Source organism: Scyliorhinus torazame, chromosome 10, assembly GCF_047496885.1.
Source record: "Scyliorhinus torazame isolate Kashiwa2021f chromosome 10, sScyTor2.1, whole genome shotgun sequence".
NCBI lineage: Eukaryota > Metazoa > Chordata > Chondrichthyes > Carcharhiniformes > Scyliorhinidae > Scyliorhinus > Scyliorhinus torazame.
Window position 1 is genome coordinate 33,103,245 of NC_092716.1, and position 15,019 is coordinate 33,118,263.

The 15,019-nt window shown below is 46.2% G+C and overlaps 1 protein-coding gene across 2 annotated transcripts in view; it reads right to left on the reverse strand.

The window, feature by feature from the left end:
* The window catches only part of cmip (c-Maf inducing protein), a 281,360-nt gene that overhangs the window by 173,867 nt on the left and 92,474 nt on the right, over positions 1-15,019 (reverse strand). The window lies entirely within an intron of this gene.

Sequence of the window (15,019 nt, forward strand, 5' to 3'; positions counted from 1 at the left end):
GTTGCCTTCAGGAAAAGGTGGTCTGCCATCCTTACCTGGCCTGGCCTATATGTGACTCTACATCCACAGCAATATGGTTGACTCTTAACTGACCTCTTAGGTGGCCCAAGCAAGCCACTCAGTTCAAAGGCAAATTATGGATGGGCACCCAGTGCTGTCCTTGTCGTCGACACCCACATCCCATCAAAGAATAATTTAAAAAGAACTACTTTTCGAAACAATCTCCAATGAATTCTCAGCCATTTTCTTACCTATGGTTCCACCACCACTAGACTGATCTCTGAAACCAAAAGGGTGCCCTGCTACTCAAACTACAAAGGCCTCAGTTTTGTCAAAAGGAAGGAATCTAGGTGTGAACTTGAAATTCACAAAGTGTAGTTCTAATTATTTTGGCAATTTAACGGTAGCCCTACCCCACCACTTATATATAAACACCAACGTTCTGAACATAATGTGACCAAACATGATGGCACAATGACGATTCATTGCTCGAGGCGGACTGTCAATGATGGTGGTGTATGTAAATGGTCAGTAATGTAATCCAGCATTTAACCCTGAGCAGGAAACAATTAGCACCTTGTGATAACGTAATTTACAATTTAACAAGGTCAAATGATAGATTAAACCGTGTTACCTGTTTTAGATCGCATTGCGGAGACATTAAAGAGGAGACATTAAAAAGCAGACAGTGAAGCGGGGGATGGGTGGGGGAAAGAAACAAAAATGTAACAATGCAGCCGTCTTCTTCAAGTGATAACAATTGCCATGTGGAAGCATTAAAAAACAATGTACAGGATTGAATTATGGTCGTAAGCAACAAGCATCTTGTCTCACGCATTTCGAGGTAAACAAATGCCCCTTTCATAATTAAATACTAAAATCCTCTCTTGGGCTTACAAAAAGATTTTTGGCATGGTGATAGGCAGTTGATGAACAGGATAATTTGTCACTCTGCTTTATTTGTTCGAAACGTTTATCACAGAGAAAGAGAGGGTGGTGATTATCTATCACGGCAACAGTGGGTTAAATCTGTGGCTCTGATGAAGGACAACTATTCAGATAGAAAAAGCTGGTGCTCATTTAGTTCCCAAACGCTTATGTTGTTTACGTCAATGAGGTTAGACCCACAGAGAATTCTGCCAAAAGAAATGGAAAACTGAAGCTGGTTTTGGCAGTATTCGAGCTTTTGTGCTCTGAAAATTGTAGAATTATAGAAGTGTATACATTTGTTGAATTATTTTTTAAAAGGACAGTTTAACTCAATGTTCTACAAATCCTTGAGCGTTCCACGAATGGTCAAACGTTAAAATCGCATAAATCATTCCACAACCAAGTACTGGGTCCTTTTTGAAAGATAATTTTGTGTCCTAATGTGTTGCACTTCAGGGGCGAGTTTCTCCTACCACCCGCCGGGTCGGAGAATCGCCGGGGGCTGGCGTGAATCCCTCCCCCGCCGGTTGCCGAATTCTCCACCACCGAATATTCGGCGGGGGCGGGAATCGCGGCGCGCCGGTTGGCGGGCCACCCCCCCGCGATTCTACGGCCCGGATGGGCCGAAGTCCCGCCGCTAAAATGCCTGTCCCACCGGCGTAGATTAAACCACCTACCTTACCGGCGGGACAAGGCGGCGCGGGCGGGCTCCGGGGTCCTGGGGGGGGGCGAGGGGCGATTTGGCCCCAGGGGATGCCCCCACGGTGGCCGGGCCCACCGATCCGCGGGCGTGCCTGTGCCGTGGGGGCACTCTTTCCCTTCCGCCTTCGCCACGGTCTCCACCATGGCGGAGGCGGAAGAGGCTCTCTCCACTGCGCATGCGCGGGAATGCCATCAGTGGCCGCTGATGCTCCCGCGCATGCGCCGCCCGGAGATGTCATTTCCGCGCCAGCCAAAGGCCTTTTCCGCCAGTTGGCGGGGCGGAAATTCGTCCGCCGTCGGCCTAGCCCCTTAAGGTTGGGGCTCGGCCCCCAAAGATGCGGAGGATTCCGCACCTTTGGGGCGGCGCGATGCCCGAATGATTTGCGCCGTTTTGGGCGCCAGTCGGCGGACATCGCGCTGTTTCCGGAGAATTTCGTCCCAGGATTCTTTTCATAGAATTTACTGTGCAGAAGGAGGCCATTCAGCCCATCAAGTCTGCACCGGGCATTGGAAAGAGCACCCTACCTTAACGCAGCCCTCCACCCTATCTCTGTAACCCCATCAAACCTGTTTTGGACACTAAGGGCAATTTAGCATAGCCAATCCACCTAACCTGCACATCTTTGGACGGTGGGAGGAAACCGGAGCACCCGGAGGAAATCCATGCAGACACGGGGAGAACGTGCCGACTCCGCACAGACAATGACCCAAGCCGGGAATCGAGCCTGGGACCCTGGATCTGTGAAGCAACTGTGCTAACCACTGTGCTACCGTGCTGCCCTAGAATTTATAAAATACTTTCAAGGTTTGGGTTCTGCAAATCAAGTGATTTCGCTGCAACCATGAATAATATTTCAATGAACAGAAGGTTCAACAATTGAGTCCAAAATGTCTTAAAGAGACTGTTCGATTCCAGAAAAAACAGTGGATGAAGGATGGAGCTGGAGCCCATCTTTACATACTTCTACATTTATATACAGTGTTACACATTACAACCATACACCTTCTAACCCAACTTAAACCCACAAATCCACGTGTGCTGCATCTGACTAGGTATAGAGGTCCAGGAGTATCAACGGCGAGATTTCTGAACATTTAGTATATCTTCTAAAATCCCCTTTTTTATCTAATCAACAGGTTAATGCAGACTTGATGGGCTGAATGGCCTCCTTTAGCATTGCAGGGATTCCATGAACAACCTCATTTTTCTTCTGTGTCTAATCATAGGGGCTTGACTGAAGTCCCAATTAAAGTGCACTATCTGCATGCAATTAAATACTGCCAATAAACAATTAACATGGAGGAGCTTTATGGATTGTTAGTGATACAAAAAATAGAATCTTAGGAAATATACTAAATGTTCAGAAATCCTGCCGTTGAGATTCCTGGACCTCTAGACCTAGTCAGGTGCAGCACAAGTGGATTTGTGAGTTTCGGCTGCTTGCATTACCCTGACAAGCCCTCTCCCCATGACTAGGACCTGCACCCAGAAGCAAGGATGGATGACCAGCCAAGCTGCAGGAGCAGTACGGCCTACACAGCCTCCTCCTGCTCCAAGGAGAGAGCTTGTGATGGAAAAGGCTGCCTATATTTTTGCACTTTAGGGCAGCAAGCTGGCGCAGTGGTTAGCACTGCTGCCTCACGGCGCTGAGGTCCCAGGTTCGATCCCGGCTCTGGGTCACAGTCCGTTTTGCCCCCACAACCCAAAAATATGCAGGCTAGATGGATTGGCCACACTAAATTGCCCCTTAATTGGAAAAAATGAATCGGGTACTCTTAAAATTAAAAAATACATATTTTTGCACTTTCATTCTCTTCTTTCGTGCTCCTGCCCCATTCTGATAGCGGCTAGGAAAAGGACTAGCGATGGCTTTTTCAAGTATCCCTCATTTTCTAGCAAACCGTCGGAATTGAGGTGGGGGTGGGGGCGGCAATGGCTTCCTCACTCATAATTTCCATACTTGCCTTTTTTGCAGGCTCCAGTTGTAGGGACGGGCACTCTACTCTCCTTGGGGTCAGAGGGGATAGGAGGACAAAGCCCCATAAATTCTGCAAATGTGAAAATGTAGGGCTTCGGGTATTTTTTTTAAAATATAAATTTAGAGCACCCAATTATTATTTTTCCAATAAAGGGGCAATGTAGCGTGGCCAATCCACCTAACCAGCACATCTTTGGGTTGTGGGGGTGAAACCCATGCAGACACGGGGAGAATGTGCAAACTCCACACGGACAGTGACCCATGGCCAGGATTCGAACTCGGGTCCTCAGCGCTGTAGACCCTGTGCTAACCACTTGCGCCACCATGCTGCCCGGCCTTCGGGGATTTCAGTTAGAGACAAAAGAAATGGGCTTGAATTCCTGGCAGTGCTAATCTGACCGTTACAAAGGGTACGAGCATAAACTAGCTACACAGAAGGACTGACATCCAGTAAACTGAGATTGGTGACATGGTTAAAATTGTGAGAAATTAACTATACTGAAAAGCCAATCTTGTGGCCTTGGGTTCAGTACGCAAATGCATGGTAGATAATTGCTGTTTTTACCATTAGCGGGCATATGGTTTTCATGAAAAAGTGCTTGGCAAAATGTTTTTACATTTATTTACAGACATACAATAAAACAAATCATGCTGAACTGTATCCATTATGACAAGTGTGAACCAACAATGTCCTCCTTTTCCAGACAAATCCTTTTTTTCCCCTTAAGACAGTACCTCTTTAGCCACGATTGAATCTGCCTCCACCACAGCGGCCTGTGTTCACTCACTGAGTAAAAGTTACTTTTCTTCACAACATAGTTGTTTTTTCGTCAGTCACTTCAAATTCATGGCCTGTTTCTTGGCCCTTTCACCAACTTGAACAGTTGCTCCCGATCTACTCCCAAACCTGACGGCCCAGAACCACTACAGACACAACATGATGGGTATCTCCAAACTCTTTTAGACAAAACACTGCAGTGCTTAGAACTTTTCGAAATAATTCCTGGAAAGCTGCGTAAGTGTGTAACATAGTTCAAATTACATAGCACATTGTATGAACCTCACAATTTGATTCACTGCCATGCAATTTCCTTCCAGTTTTATAACATTTTACATAATCATTTTAGCTCATGATATATTTCTGAAGAATTGTGGCTAATTTGGAGATGCTGGGCTGTTCTGCTTGGGCTGAGGGGAAGAGAAGGCCGAGAGGAGATTTGAGAGACGCGTTCAAAATAACACAGGGGTTTGGGTGGAGATCGGGAGCAACTGTTCACATTGGCCAATAGGGCTAGGAACCTGAGGCTGGCAAAAAGAAACAACTATGACGTGAGGAAAAGTAACTTATACTGAGTGAGTGGGTTACGACGTGGAATGCGTGTGTGTGATGGAGGCAGATTCAATCATAGCTTTCAAAAAGCACTAGACAGTCATCCCAAGAAGAAAATTGTGTCGGACCATGTGGAAAGGGCAGGGGTGTGGAAGTGGCCGAGCTTTGTGGCTGTACAGACACAAAGGACCAAATGACAGCTGACTAGAACTTTGTAATTCTCTCACTTATATTAAAGAAGCATACAGCTGATTTTTGTTGATGAACTCCAAAAACACTTACATCGAGACAATCTGAAGGGTAGCAAAGATTTTTCATGTCAGATCTTCCGGGGTGTTGACAAAAATCATCCAGATATATAAACTGAATTTATTGCTGCCGTAACAAACCTGGTCCACCTTCCCCAGTGTCCTTTATGAAGCACATTACATGAGTCTCCAAAGCAACTGCAAGCTCCTCGCAATCTGTGCAATGGCGGCTTATTTCTACAGTGTTGCAGATAGCACAGTCGTATGCCAAATGAATCTGGTTTCGAAATTCTGTCTAGTCCCAAATGGCAGTTCATGCACTCTAGAGAGTTAAATGTTAAAAAATATAAAAAAATTTCTCTTAAGAACATTTACCTGCAGCAAGATATAGTATATTTAAGAGTTGCATGATCGGTTCAAGGTAGAGATGAACAAACTCGTCGCAAAGTCAAGATAAACAAATATAAAATAAGGTATGGGGGCTGTAGAGTTCGGACATGCAGTTTCTAGTATCACAACACCCTGGGCTAGTGCACTGTCAATTCCAGCTCCACCTTACCCAGAGTCACAACACAGGTAAAATTAGATTTTATTTAAAATACCCACGGCTGAGTTCAAAAAACTGCAGTCACCAGGTTTGTAACTTTAAGGCAGGTGACCTTTATTATGTACAGTCTTATAATTAAACTGACAGAAAAATGTAACTGACCACCTAATATCCCTTTCCAAACCCCACCCTTCTAACTACTCCATTCTCTCCGGGTCCTTCCTGATGATTCAGTGGGGTGGGATTAAGTTCAATTAATTGGTTGGTGGACAATGAATTGGCCAAAAGGCTTTCTGCCCGGTAACAGGTGGTGTCTGAGTAGAATGATTTTCAGAGGCCCAAGGAGCTCAGTTTTGAATCCTGGACACACAGGGACAAGGACTCGCTTCTTCTCTTCATTCACCAGAAAGGCTATGAGTTGATGTATTCCTGAACCTACAGAGAACCACGTGAAGCTACAGTGAAAACCTTGAACTAGGGCAGCATGGGGGCACAGTGGTTAGCACTGCTGCCTCACGTCACCGAGGTCCCAAGGTCGATACCGGCACTGGGTCACTGTCCATGTGGAGTTTGCACATTCTCCCCGTATTTGCATGGAGGGTAGGTGGATTGGTCACGCTAAATTGCCCCTTAATTGGAAAAATTGAATTGGGTACTCTAAATTTAAAAAAAAGAAAACCTTGAACTGAAAGCAAAGTTTGAAGAGGAGAAAGGTGCTAGAAACAGCCATCTGAAACAAAGACTCTTATCTTTCGACATTCATCCCTATTATTTTCCCTTTGTGCTTGTCTGACTTTTGTGAGCAGATAGATAGATAGATAGATAGATAGACAGACAGTTAGAGAATGGGGGTAAGTTAAAGTGGGGGATTAGGAATTAGATAATATTTAATCAGTTGTATTTGCTGCATATTTCATTATAGTTCTTGTTATAAATAAAAAGTAATTGTGTTTAAATTTGCAAACCTGATGACTGTAATTATTGGGCAGACAAGGGCCAAAGACGTTGGCTATTTTTCTAATAATTATTGGTTAATTCAATTGTTTTGCGACTCTGGGTCAAGTGGAGCTGGAATTGACCGCGCACCAGCCCAGGGAGTCACAAGAACACACATACAGACAAATAACAAGAGGGCGAAGGGTGGTTTAAAAGTAAAGAAAATATTAACAAATTAAAAGGACAAAGGATCTTTGTAACACTGGGATGACTTCCAGTTAGTGTTTTTCTGGAGTTCAGGCTTTCGTTTTGGTACTCCTTTGTTCTCGGCTTGAGATGGTTTTCTCTGGCAAGGTTGTCTACTTTCTCTGCAGATTGCGGTCACGTCGGCATGATAGCAAAGATTTGCCAGGCAGCCGGTGGTTTTAGAACAACAAAGCAGTTCTTTCCTTCAGTAAGCAGGAGAGATACTGTTCCTTTCACTTCCAAGATCCAGTCACTTCTGCCGAGTTCTCTCAGAAAGCATCAAGCAAGAACCAATCACTGACTGTTGTCAGGCAGAACACGGTCACTGGCCAACCCACCGGTTGCCTGTTAGCCAATCGAACCAACTTCTTCCAAAACCAGTTTGCAAGGTTCACTTGGCACCAAAGAGTCTGGCCTCTTCTCTCCAGACATGAAACCCTGGGATCCTGACAAGCAAGTCGCTTCAGCTTGAGTCTTCTACTTAAAGACACATACCAAATATGGGACCAAAAACAATAAAATGAACGAATTAGGAACAAAGGAAATAACAGGAAGGGCTTTTAAATACCTCTCCTCTTTAAGGGATCAAACATCATTTCAAGGATGTTTCATCTCAAGGTATAGGACACAAAATACAAATCACACATCCATTCATCCTTCCTTTTCCACTACCAAACTTCAGGACTTCAGGAAGCAAAGTACTGTACACACCCCTGTCAGCATCAACGGGGACGAGGTGGAGATGGTTAGCAGTTTCAAATTCCTAGGGGTGCACATCTCCAAAAATCTGTCCTGGTCCACCCACATCGACGCTACCACCAAGAAAGCGCAACAGCGCCTATACTTCCTCAGGAAACTAAGGAAATTCGGCATGTCCACATTGACTCTTACCAACTTTTACAGATGCACCATAGAAAGCATCCTATCAGGCTGCATCACAGCCTGGTATGGCACACTGCTCGGCCCAGGACCGCAAGAAACTTCAGAGAGTCGTGAACACCGCCCAGTCCATCACACAAACCTGCCTCCCATCCATTGACTCCATCTACACCTCCCGCTGCCTGGGGAAAGCGGGCAGTATAATCAAAGATCCCTCCCACCCGGCTTACTCACTCTTCCAACTTCTTCCATCGGGCAAGAGATACAGCAGTCTGTGAACGCGCACGAACAGACTCAAAAACAGCTTCTTCCCCACTGTCACCAGACTCCTAAATGACCCTCTTATGGACTGATTTCATTAACACTACACCCTGTATGCTTCATCCGATGCCAGTGCTTATGTAGTTACATTGTATATGTTGTGTTGCCCTATTATGTATTTTCTTTTATTCCCTTTTCTTCTCATGTACTTAATGATCTGTTGAGCTGCTCGCAGAAAAATACTTTTCACTGTACCTCGGTACACGTGACAATACACAAATCCAATCCAATCCAATCTTCCCCCATTTCTCATATCTGCCACTTATCAATACTTAAACGCGTGACAATGCATCCACAATAATATTGTCCTTTCCAGGAACATGCACAATTTTACATTGAAAGGTTGCAACAATAAACTCCAATAAACAACAGAACAATTTTGCACGCATGCAACCGGATTATGATCAGTATAAACTTGGCGATGCTTATTATCATGCCAGACATAAACTTCAAAATGCTGAAGGGCTGGTAGCAATACTAAGATTTCTTTCACAATGGTGGAGTATTTTCGTTGGCACAGACTTAGTTTATTTGAAAAGTATCCCACCAGCCTCTATATTCCTGACTCGTCATCCTGTAGTAACACTGCCTGCTCCTACCCGCAGATTGCTGGCATCCATGGTCATTTTAAAGAGTTCGGAGTGGCGGTCAACACTGGTTCGCTAACAGTTTCTCAAAAGCTGTTTGACATTCTCCGGACCACACCATTTTTCTTTGTTTCTACAATATATTAGTCAAAGGTACCACGATAGTACTAAAGCTAGATACAAATTTTCTACAGAACCCACACATACCTAGCATTTTACCATGGTTGCTCTGGGCAACACTCGTCCCTTCCCACACCGTGGACGTGGTAGACCTTTTTTGCTTTGGCAGCTCACCTTTGGCCAGATTGATACTAGAGTGGCCAACTGCAGTTGTTCCAATAACTCCTCCAATTGTTCTACGTGCTCCTTCCATGTGTCACTGTAAACTACCACATCGTCCAGTTAGGCACCCTAGCTACTGCTTGATGTACGAGTCGTGGAAATGTAGCTGGTGTGTTTTTAAATCCAAATGGCACCACTTTACACTGAGACAATCCCCTGGATGGCACAGTCCCCTTGGAAGCACAAAGACAGATAGCACTTTAGCCTTGGATGCTAAAGGAACCTGCCAATACCCCTTTAATAAATCGATTTTCAAAAGGCATGAGGCACTGCCTATCCATGGAGAGAGTCCTCCAATCTGGGAATCTGGGGCAAAATTCTCCGGTATCGGCGCGATGTCCGCCAACCGGCGCAAAAAACGGCGCAAATCAGTCGGGCATCGCGCCGCCCCAAAGGTGCGGAATCCTCCGCATCTTGGGGGGCCGAGCCCCAACCTTGAGGGGCTAGGCCTGCGCCGGACTGATTTCCGCCCCGCCAGCTGGCAGAAGTGCCCCGCCAGCTGGCGTGGAAATGACATTGCCGGGCGGCGCATGCGCGGGAGCGTTAGCGGCCGCTCACAGCATCCCCGCGCATGCGCTGTGGAGGGAGTCTCTTCCGCCTCTGCCATGGTGGAGACCGTGGCGAAGGCAGAAGGAAAAGAGTGCCCCCACGGCACAGGCCCGCCCGCGGATCGGTGGGCCCCGATCGCGGGCCAGGCCGGGCCAGATCGCCCCGCGCCCCCCCCCAGGACCCCGGAGCCCGCCCGCGCCGCCTTGTCCCGCCGGTAAGGTAGGTGGTTTAATCCACGCCGGCGGGACAGGCATTCTAGCAGCGGGACTTCGGACCATCCGGGCCGGAGAATCGTGGGGGGGGGGGGGGGGGGGGCGGGGGGGGGGCCAAATGGCGCGGCGCGATTCCCACCCCCGACGAATCTCCGGTGCCGGAGAATTCGGCAACCGGCGGGGGCGGGATTCACGCCAGCCCCTGGCGATTCTCCGACCCGGTGGGGGGACGGAGAATCTCGCCCAAGATACAAATACATTTTGCTGATGGCATGACCTTCTGATAGTCCATACATAATTGGGTTGTACCAATCAGCCTAGGTACGAACACAAGTGGCAAACTCCAGCTATGCTTAACCCGGCTCATTTAAATGCTTCTCCAACATGTATTGGATTTCCGCTTCTAGCTGAGCTAGTTTCTGTGGGTTCAGTCGATACGAATGCTATTTTATCAGGTCAGAGTCACCTATGTCTACATCATGTTCAGTTAATGTAGTGCACACCGGTCTGTCCCTGCAATATTTCTGAAGACATCATTTTGTTGCTTGTCTTCGAAGTATGCAAACCCAGTATCTAATTGTTCTAGTATTACCGTATTTGTTAGTCATACCACAGCAGGGTCGTTCTGTGAACTGTCAACCTCTTTCCCCACCTCACTCTTTTCACTTTCAGAGCTTCACCCTGCAAAGGTAACAATACCAGTACCTCATCTCCAGCTTGGAGTGTTCTGGACCTGGCATGATTATCTGTCCACATTTTCATTCTTGTTCCTGACCTTTCAATGCTCTTGGGCTACCTGACAAGCTCCTGCGAGTCTTTCCCAAAATATGGACAAATAATCTAACATTGAGGATCCAACAATTTGTTTTATGAACTTTTCTTTCATCAACTTTAATGCACCCTGTACTTCATGGCCATAGGCCAATTTAAATAGTAGATTCATTCGGAGAATCACTAGTGGCAAATAATTTTTTTTAAATCTACTCCCTTGTCCCAATCACTTGGACATTCATGGCAATTGTCCCTAATCATGTTTTTTTGAGTTTGGTGACATCTCTCCAAAGCTCCCTGCATTCTGGGTGGTAGATGGTCAACTTTAGTTACTTGATACCTAAACTACGAATTATGCCCTGGAAAATTTTAGACATAGATTGTACTTCTAAAGGTAGGCCATAGTATGTGAAGAACCACATCAACTCTTCCACTCCTTAGCTGTAATTGTTCTTAAAGGTATAGCTTCTGCAAATCAGATGGTCATATCCATGACCGTAAGAGTATACTGATGCCCTGCCTTTATTTTTGGCAATGGTCCTACACAATCTACCAATACCCAACTAAATGCTTCTTCAAACACTGGTGTGGGTATCAAAGATGCTGGTCTAATCACACGTCGTGGTTTTCCTATTACCTGACATACTCTACAGAATTGCATTACATCCTTATGCAATACCTGCTTACTGATGCTAAATTTTCCGAATGTCCACATGTCCTGCCATTGGTATCTCATGTGCAATCCACAGTATTTCCCTACGATATTTGGGCAGTATCACTATCTGATGAACATCCATTCCTCGTCCGCAAGTCTGAGGATGTCTCTATTTCCTTATCAGTACTCCATTCTTCACATAATAGCACTCTAGAACCCTCTCGGCCTCAACTTACGTGAGAGGTGACTGTGCTAATCTAGGGTCTGCCTCCTGGGTCTCAAACACTTCCTTAGAATTATTCTCAACCTCGAGGATAGTTTGGGCTATTCTATCATCCGATGGTGGTGTGACTTTCATCTCTGGTGGTGGACCTTGTTTAACCAAAAATAAAATAAAAGAGAACAAAGGAAAGCCTCTTATCCAAGTCAACATACGAGAAAAGCTATACTTCATTTTGGCACCCATATTTTGATGTCGCGTTCAGCTGTTATATATTTTCCCCACAGAGTTGAATATTGTTAACATTACAAATTTGAATCCCATAAGCACCAATATACCAGATGGGCAAATTCAATGTGAAAACAGTTAACTCATCATTAGCACCAAGTTGTTGCATTGATTTTCCATGCTAATTTAACATAAGTGGTTCAAAAAGAGGGATCACCTACTATCACCCTTTGGAAGCCCAGAGCTCTGCGCAACAGGCACTTTGAAAACCTAGGAACCACCATATTGATATAATTCAGATGGGAAATACATTTTTTTTGTACAAATGGAAAGATAGCATCATTTTCCCGTTTTATTTTGCAATCCTTTACTCACTATTTTAATATTTTTTATTTCATTCTGGGGGTGTGGGCGTTGTTCGCAAGGCCAACATTTGTTGCAGACACATGGGAACATCACTACCTGGACGTTCCCGTCCAAGCCACTCACCATCCCAAATAGAAACTATCCCGCTGTTCCTTCACAGTCGCTGGGTCAATATCCTGGAACTCCCTCCCCAACAGTACAGTGGGTATACCTACACCTCATGGACTGCAGCGGTTCAAGGCAGCTCACCACCACTTTCTCAAGGACAATAAGGAGATGGGCAATAAATGTTAGCCCAGCCAGTGATACCCACATCGTTTGAATGATTTTTTAAAAATCTAATTGGTTCGAGAAGGCGATGGTGAGCCACTTTCTTGAATCATTGCAGTCTGTGTGGTGTAGGTACGTCCACAGTGCTGTTCGGGAGGAATTTACAGGATTTTGACCCAAAGACAGTGGAAGAACGGCCGCATAGATCCAATGTGAGACTTTGGGGAAAATTGCCCCTGGTGTTATTTCCGTGCATTTGCAGTCCTTGTCCTTCCAGTTGGCAGAGGTGCATTTTGAAGATGCTGTCAAAGTAGATTTGGTGAGTTGCTGCAGTGCATCTTCCAGAGCATACACACTACTGCCACTGTGCGTGGGCAGTGGAGGAAGTGAATGGTTAAGGTTGTGGATGGTTTGCCAATCAAGTGGACTGCTTTATCCTGGACAGTGCTGAGCTTCTTGAAGGTTGCTACAGCTGGACATTATTGGCTAAGTGGAAAGTATTCCATCACACTCTTTACTTCTGGTTTGCAGATGGTAGACAGGCTTTGGAGAACAAGGAATTGAGATACTTGTCACAGAATTCCCGACCTCTGACCTGCTTTTATTGGTAAGAGTATTTATGTGGCCGGTCCAGTTACGTTTCTGGTCAATGGTGATCCCCAGATCTTGATGGTGGGGTATGGTTGGCACAGAGTTTCATGATTCATACACTTGTGAACAAAATAAATGAACATTGTATTTACAATGCCCTCAGGACATCCCAGAGTGTTTCACACCTCATTAAATACTTTTTTTAATATAAATTTAGAGAACCCAATTAATTTTTTCCAATTAAGGGGCAATTTAGCATGGCCAATCCACCTACCCTGCACATCTTTGGGTTGTGGGGGCGAAACCCACGCAAACACGGGGAGAATGTGCAAACTCCACACGGACAGTGACCCAGAGATGGGATCGAACCTGGGACCTCGGCGCCAGCTGGCGGAAAAGGCCTTTGGTGCCCCGCCAGCTGGCGCGGAAATGACATCTCCGGGCGGCGCATACGCGGGAGCGTCAGCGGCCGCTGACGGCATTCCCGCGCATGCGCAGTGGAGGAAGTCTCTTCCGCCTCTGCCATGGTGGAGACCGTGGCTAAGGCGGAAGGGAAAGAGTGCCCCCACGGCACAGGCCCGCCCGCGGATCGGTGGGCCCCGATTGCGGGCCAGGCCACCGTGGGGACACCCCCCGGGGCCAGATCACCCCCCCCCAGGACCTCCCCGGAGCCCGCCCGCGCCGCCTTGTCCCGCCGATAAGGTAGGTGGTTTCATCTACGCTGACGGGACAGGCATTTTAGCGGCGGGACTTCGGCCCATCCGGGCCGGAGAATCGCGGAGGAGTGCCCGCCAACCGGCGCAGCGCGATTCCCGTCCCCGCCGAATATCCGGTGGTGGAGAATTCGGCAACCGGGGGGGCGGGGGGGGGGGCAGGATTCACGCAAGCCCCCGGCGATTCTCCGAACCGGCAGGGGGTTGGAGAACCTCGCCCCAGTTTCTTTTGAAAATGGTTGAGGGATAAATGCTGACCAGAGCTCATTTGTACCTCTCTCTCTCTCTGTTTATCTTCCATATTTTGCTCCTACTTTAAATTAAACCTCACTAAGAACTAAGATTTATTAGTTTAAGGAAGTGAGACTGGCTTGACATCCAATAGCAACTGGCTGAGGTGATGCTGGGATTCCAGCGTTCCCCTGTTTTATATAAAAGGCAGTTAGTCAGTGGCACTGACAAGACTGACTACACATCCATAAAGGCAAATCTTCTAACAGTGAACCCACTTTCCAATACTCGGAACAGGCAACACCAAGAAAACATGACACTGTTACAATCAGCAAGAGTGGGATAAACTCCAGACCCATTAAAAAAAACTTGAACTCTTTTTTTTTTAGCCGACCAAGAGTAAAAATGAACATCAGTCACGTATGCAAACCATATTGTTTAATTGGCCCTCCCAAAGAGTGACATTAAGCAGCTAATATTATAATATGAAGCTGTTAACTGTTTTACAGGAGCAAGAAGCTCTGTGGCATAAAACAGGAAGTGTTAAAAGGAAGTGTAATTGTTCTTTAACCCTACATTTCTACAAATATGTTTGTGCAGCAAACAGGAAATAGGTTGAATACATTTTAGCTAAAATAGCCACACTAAATAAGCATACTGTTAGATCAAAGATTCATACAGTGTAACATTTTGGAGAGAATACCAATTATCTCCACTTAGATCGTTATTCTTATGGAACATAAACAAAAGCAAACAAAATTTCAAGGGCAGCATTTTGGATCAGCTTTAGTGTCAGCAAACCTCTGGTCATGTCATTCCTTCAGCTATTACCAGGAAGTTCGAGTTTCTTTTTAAAAATGAAAGGTCTCCACGGGGGATCATAACTGAAGGAGCGCCCTCTAATCAATTTTTAACAGATGTAAAATTAAAATGGGCCATTGCGAAGGCAGGGCAGCCAACAGACACAGCTTTAGCCAGGTAGACGGTTTGGGGGTTTGCTGAAAGGAATTCTGGAGAGTTGGCACCCCGAATCTGCTGCCAGAGGTCTATCTCCAGGCAACTGGCATAGATCTGGCGCCGCCGGATAACTGGAAAACTCTAGTCAGCTTCTGATGATCGGCCTAATTAACGATCTGTCGCTCGTGGGTGGGTAGCAGTTCAGCTCC